Raw genomic sequence first — 7,538 nt, forward strand, 5'->3', positions numbered from 1 at the left:
GAGATAAAGAGAGGGGCAGATGGAGTGATAGGACATCAACAAGTGAGAGATCGCTGCGATGGTAAGAGACAGAAGGTGAAAAGGAAGTGCTGAGGAGAAAGGGTTAAAGAGGAGAGGGGAGAGAGATGGTTGCCTCGGCAACAGCAGCCGGCGTTTTCTCTCTTTCTTTATCAATCCCTCTTGCACACACACACACACACACACACACACACACACACATAGACACAGACACACACATAGACACAGGCACACAGACACACACAGACACACACAGACACAGACACACACATAGACATACATCAATACGTACACATGTTCTCCCCCTCCCTCTCCCTCCTTCATCTCCTCAGAGTTAAAGTTTTGCAGGCGTATTATATTAACACTCTTCCTGGAACAGATTTATTCAAAGGACGATATATTTGTCTGATGCCGTGGCAGCACTCGGAAGCACAGGATGTACTTTGAAATGAAATGGTGTTGTACAGCGAGTTCAACCGACGAGTTTAATCATATCCAATCATATCATATCACATCATTATCAACATTTCGGGTCTGTCATAAGCAGAAATAATTTTAGTAGTAGCCAAATAACTGTTACTTGTATCATAATTAGTGGTGCTATTATTATCACGAGGACTGTGTGTTGGCATCAATACGATACGTATCATGATACAGGGGTTACGATTCAATATGTATATTGCGATACTGTAAGCAAGGCGATATATTGCGATTAAGGCTGTCAAGTTGACGTGTTAACACAAATTTGTTTTAACGGCACTAATTTATTTAACGCATTAACGCAACTTGTGATTTTTAGCTTGTAGCGGGCTCATTTTTAAAGCTAGAGTGAAGATACTGGCATCATATGATGCTAGAAAACCTCAGGAATTTATAGAAACCACCAATGTTTCGGGAAGGAGGCTATGCCTATTCCTCAAATGTTTTTAGAAACATCTTGTAGTGTACTGTTTAGTTATAAAATGAGAAAGTTTGTGACCCACCAGCCATGTTGAGATCTGTTGAGGAAATACCAAGCCCCGCCCACCAGCCGGAGCACAGCCAATAGGAACGCTCTCTCAATGAAATGACCTGTGATTGGTCAAAGTCTCCCGTCACAGGCTAGATTTTTTAAAGCCTGAAAACAGAGCCATGAGGAGGTGCAGAAGTCTAGCTTTCTCTCAGAACATTGTATTACAATATGCTGAAAGGTTATGATGGATTTCTTCCCAATGATGCCAAAAATATACTGCCTACCCGCCTTTAATATTGCTCATACTGTTATAAAGATATATAGATGTGATCCACACATTCTTTTTTTTTATGCATCTATGCAAACGTGTATTATTGCTGCAGAGTGACTCTCCTGCTTAAATTAAATGTACAGTAACCACAACATGCAACATTTAACAGGCTGGTAATATTAAATCATTTCCATATTTCTGTAACACATACAGCATCTTGCCATCAGAAATAACTCACATGTGCAATGATATTACAAAATTTAGGATCATGTCGTCCATAGTCTGTTTATGTCAACTGTCTCATGTCATTTTGTTTTTTAAGTATCATATCACACTTCTTACAGCTTTCACTCAGTGACTCCTGTTGTGTCACTGGAGTTGAACATGGCTCAGTCTTTCTGACTAAACCCTGTCATGCGTGTATCTGTGAGGTGGCGCATCCCCACATGACAGCCGCCACAGGGGGAGGGAGGAGATCCAGCGTCTAAGGTCACTGTTGCATCACACGAAAGCTGTGTGAAAGCCTGTGTGTTGTGGCGGCAAGTGACGAGCGTGTGTAGGTGTGTGTGTGTCTGTGTGTGTGTGTTCTGCATGCATGACATGTACACAGAACGCTGTACGGGGCGTGTTGCTGTATGTGACGTGCAAATGTGTGGCATCTCCAGTACACTGGTGTAAATATAATGTGACATGTGTGTGATGCAGTGTGGGATTTTTTGTCTCTGCATGTGTCTGCGTGTACACGCGTGTGTGTGAGAGGTACATAGATCACGGACGGACCCCCTCGAGGAGGAAGAGCGGAGTGATAAAGCACAGAGGCCCACCACGAGTCACAAGGACGGGGCAGAGATGATGATGGCGCCATCAAATTTAATAGGCTACAGGAGAAGGTGGGTGAGAAGAGGAGAGGTCAGGTGGAGCTGCTGGTGGAGGAGGGCGGTGGGTGGTGGTGGTGGTGGTGGGGGGGGGGGATCATGAGCTGTGGAGGCTATAAGCAAAGGGGACCCTCAAGACAAACAGGCTTAATTGGGGTAATCACTCTCCTCCACTTCACATTCTGTAATATATGCCTGATTTGAATTATGATCTCAATGTGTCCCTGAGAAGCTTGGCTCTCAGTGATTCACCTCACACCCCACCCCCACCCAACATCACCCATCTCTGAAACCCTTGCATCAACTTTTTTTTATCTTAGCACACTTCCAGTTTTGCTGCTTGGGATGCTGATGCTTAGCCAGCCTCTTCCTCTTCCCCCCTCTGCCTCTCTTTCACACTCTCCCTCCCTCCCCTCCATCCCTCCCGGTATCCGTAGTGATTGGAGGCAGGGTTCTGCGGTTGCTAGGAGACGAGGAGAGTGTGGCAGCCGGCCTCAGTGTGGGAGAGAGTTATGTGAGAGCGGTGAGGGACGTTAGGAGAGGGCGCTCCCTGCTGGTGTCTGCTGGCCACTGATATACCTACAGTACAGTGGATCATGTCAATGCCATGCAAGCAAAGGCATCACACAGAAGTGAGTATATATGTTTTTGTGTGTTTGCTGTGTATCTTTTTATACTTTTTCATTAACAGATTTAGTAAACTTCACTCGTTCGATGAGACTCTAATGGACAGAGGGAATGCTGATTATCACGTCCCTTTTTAGGACATTACATCTTTGCATCACCGGCCTCTGTTAAGGTCACAGATTCAGAGTTGGAGCTGTTGCGAGTGTATTTCAGCCGGGCTGCGTCATGCTCTTTGATCTGGGAGAGTTTCACTGAGATTGTAAAAAAGGGGGCACCACACCGAGTAGCAATCAAAGTTCAAGATCTCATCTCTCTGTGTCCTGCGAATTATGTGTTTCAGCCGTGCATTATCAAAGCCGTTGCCTTTCTACTGATATAATGCTTAATGTCCGTGGGACACTAATTGTGATATCGCAGGACACTCCGGATGGAGAAGGATCAAAGACTGTGAAATTGTACCAAAGCATAACTTTAGCAGCGTACACTTCAAAGGGACTGATGAACTGGGATTTCAGACAAAATAAATATGGAGGGCTATATTTTTCATCTTCTTCACTTCAGCCTGCTGCTGTAATGCAAGGCCAGCTCCTGAGCATTAGAGCCCCAGCTGCATGTTTGTTGTATGACTCTGACTCCATGTGGTCATCAAGGAAACTGCAAATCACTGCTGCTATGGGGCACGTCATTGATTGTTTTTGTATGAACAGGGTGCAGCAGGATGCTAATGTTGTCCAGGCTAGTATTTTGTTTGGATATAGGCCATACATATATCCATCCATCCATCCATCCATTATCTGTAACCGCTTATCCTATTCAGGGTCACGAGGGGGCTGGAGGCAGCTGACATTGGGCGAAGGTGGACTATCACAGGGATAACACATAGAGACAGACGACCGTTCACGCTCACATACACACCTACAGGCAATTTAAAGTCAACAGTGAACCTATCCGGGCTGCACGGTTAGCACTGTCGCCTCACAGCAAGAGGGTCTCTGGTTGGAATCCAACTTGGGGCCCTTCTGTGTGGAGTTTGCATGTTCTCCCCGTGTTAGTTTCGTTTTTCTCTGGGTTCTCCGGCTTCCTCCCACAGTCCAAAGACATGCAGGTTAGGTTCTTTGTTGACTCTAAATAGCCGGTAGGTGTGCTTGTGAGCGTGAATGGTTGTCTGTCTCTATGTGTCAGCCCTGTTATGGTCTGGCAACCCCCCCCACCATCCCCGCGATACCCTGAATAGGATAAGCGGCAGATGATGGATGGATGGAATTAACCTAAGCTGTATGTCTTTGGACTGTGGGAGGAAACCGGAGCACCCGGAGTAAACCCACGCTACAACGGGGAGGACATGCAAACTCCACACAGAAGGGGCCCAAGCCGGATACAAACTTACTGTGAGGCGGCAGTGCTAACCACTGCACCACCGGGTTATATATACACATGCCTATAAATAAAATAATCTATTAAGAATGGTAGGTGGCCTGCAGCATGGAATAATTAGTGTACATATAAAACTCACAAACACCTAATTTTTTGAATGGCCTTTGCTCCCCCAAGAATTGTTATCAAAGCATCAGCACTCAAAACGGAGTCATTATTGGTTATTATAGCCACAGGCATCATTCAGTTGCAAAAAGAACCTTCTTACTAGCCTCACACCTTCACTTTAATGTGACACTTAAGAGTGGATTGTATTCACGGTGAAAGCGGCGAGTACGCCGTGCCGGCACTTATCCACCGTTCCTCTCTCTGTGCACTCAGGTTATAGAAGAAAGTTCCTGCTGTGTTTTAATTGCCCATTCACTTGCTTGAGTAACGTCCAACTTGCCTGCGTCTCTCAGGCTTGTGTAGACCTTCTGTAGAAATGTGTTGAAATTAATTCTATTTAATGTTTGCACTGATGCAAAATGTCCTCATTTAGTTTTGAGGAGCAGTGCATTTCATTTTTGTGTGAAGGCTTTATTCATATTCAGTTTGTGCACGTATTTGCTCAGATTTCTGTAAAAGTCAAAATGCAGACTGTGCTGTCTCATGCAACGTGTCTCGTGCAGCACATTCACAAGTTTTACCTAACTGGGTTTAGCTGGCCTCTGTGGATGTGACGGTCTTATACATAATAATGTAGTGCAGTGGTTTCCAACTTTTTTCCTTAAGGGACCTCTCTTATGGATAATTTGTATTATATTCAATACATAACAATAACAGTACAGAAAAACTGATAAACTGTCCAATTAACCCAAATAGTGAACGCAATAACTGCAGGAAGTTTGTGTAAAACGAGGCATTTGGATGAATTTTGGGCAGATTATGTGAATATTGCGTTAGAGATGAGTTTATCAGCTCTTTGATTGTTTTAACTGCGTACTTTTCTAATGCAGGACGAGGCTGTTTAGCAGAGAGGGAAGGCTCTGTGAATATAGCTTGTGTTCAGGTCTTCACTGTGCCCTTATCCTGTTTATACCATAAAAACTAATCCAAACTTTAAAAATAACAATTTCATTTAGTTGTATTCACAGAAATGAATGAAATGCTGAGATATAGGCCATTATCTTACACCTCTTAAAATCAAGAAGGCCTTTCGACCCCCCTCGTGAAGGTTGGGAACCAGTGATGTAGTGAATATATTGTTTATTCTCATATTTATTGAAGGACCTCATGTGAGCAGATACATTGCTGGAGAGGGACACAAGTTGTGACAATATCAACCAGTAGCTACACAATGCATCCCAACCTTGCGATGTTTCTTGTAATGAAAATACAGTGACATAAAAGTGAAATTCTGAAACCATCCCCGATCGATGTAAGACAACAAAACCGACATATTCAACTAGTCTGCACACAGACAGAGATTTTGAGGCATAAAACATTGTTTTTCCACTATAGACCATTTCACAATTGTAAACACTCCAAATGTGTCCCAGTTTATTTCCTGTTGCAGTGAATGTGAATGAAATAATCTGACAGGAAATAAACATGGACCCAAGCTGTTGTCTAGCAATGCAATTCCATTGAAACGGTCTATGAGATGAAATTATATGAATAAATATAATGATTTAGAGACATTTTCTAGTGTCAATACAAGCTCTGTCTCAATTTGTACCAATGCAATTTCAAAACAAAAGCAAACTGAAGGATGGACAGCTCTGCAGGAGTGTGTGCGCACACAATTGTGTGTGTGTGTGTAAGAAAGATGTGGAGGGCATTAAGTGTGCTTTCTTTACAACCGTGAGCCTCCTCTGTAGAAGATTTTGTGCCCTTGTCCGTGATGGAGAGAGTCTGTGTGTATCCCAGCAGGCGTTCCTGTTGATTGGATAGGCCTGGCTGGCTGACTTGCTGGCCCAGAGTATCAATGCCCTTTATCTCGCCTCTCTCGGCTCTTTTGCTTCGACTTTAGTGGCAAATACAAGAAGCAGCACACACACACACACACACGCTTGCGAGCGATTCAAAGATTTACAAACAAGAGCGTCCGCATGAACTGAAATCACACATGTAAAAAGCAAGTGTAGATACGTCGCCTAAAAATTATCCACAGTTAAGGCTCTGTGATGCAGTTGCTATGGCAACTATGATAGAAATAGACGTGTATCTGCGAGGGACTGAAATGTATTGAACTGTTGTTTAGAAACAGAATTTTGCTCTTGTTGATTGGCAGGATTGACGGATTTGTGTGCTTGTGACTGCATTTTTGTGCTTTGTATGTACATACAACATATGTTGTGCTTAAGCGTGTGTGTGTGAGCGCCTGTGCGTGCATGTATGACACACTGCAGTACATTAAAAGTGCAGCACCATGGATGGGGGGGCATAGGGCACATCATTATGATGGTAGGAGAGTGTGCGAGTGGGTCTGCGCAGCACTCGCTGGCCCCTGTGTGAGAGCAGATAAGCTCAGGCAGAGACAACACAATAAATTTAATGGGGAAGGGATTCTGTTTGTAGCACCTCCATTGTCGTTCTGGCCATGATGATGTTCCGAGCGTGTCGAGTCAAACATTAACCAATGGCTGAGTATTATGGTAATGATTTAAGTGGCTTTTTCTTTGTGGGAAAATAACAATATAGCTGCACAGTGTGTACAAAAGGGGTCTCAGCACTATAAGAGACCACAATAAACTGCTTCATCCATTGCACTGCAATCTTCCTCTCTAATGCAGCCGTACCTATTTATTTGCTCACAAATTGTCCTTTTATCTGTTATTGACTTATTCATTTTCAGACATAACCCTACCATTCCACTTCAGTCTCCTCTCTCCATATTGCCTTTGTACCATGATGGTACCTTCATTAGGCTATATACCCTAATTCATTTTCATACATAACCTACCATTCAACTCCAGTCTCCTCTCTCCATATTGCCTTTGTACCATGATGGTGCCTTCATTAGGATATACCCTAATTCATTTTCAGACATATAACCTACCATTCCACTCCAGTCTCCTCTCTCCATATTGCCTTTGTACCCTGATGGTACCTTCATTAGGCTATATACCCTAATTCATTTTCATACATAACCTACCATTCCACTCCAGTCTCCTCTCTCCATATTGCCTTTGTACCCTGATGGTGCCTTCATTAGGATATACCCTAATTCATTTTCAGACATATAACCTACCATTCCACTCCAGTCTCCTCTCTCCATATTGCCTTTGTACCCTGATGGTACCTTCATTAGGCTATATACCCTAATTCATTTTCAGACATATAACCTACCATTCCACTCCAGTCTCCTCTCCATATTGCCTTTGTACCCTGATGGTGCCTTCATTAGGCTATACCCCTAATTCATTTTCACTAGAAG

This window comes from Sebastes fasciatus, chromosome 13 (genome assembly GCF_043250625.1).
Source record: "Sebastes fasciatus isolate fSebFas1 chromosome 13, fSebFas1.pri, whole genome shotgun sequence".
In the NCBI taxonomy this organism is placed as follows: Eukaryota; Metazoa; Chordata; class Actinopteri; order Perciformes; family Sebastidae; genus Sebastes; species Sebastes fasciatus.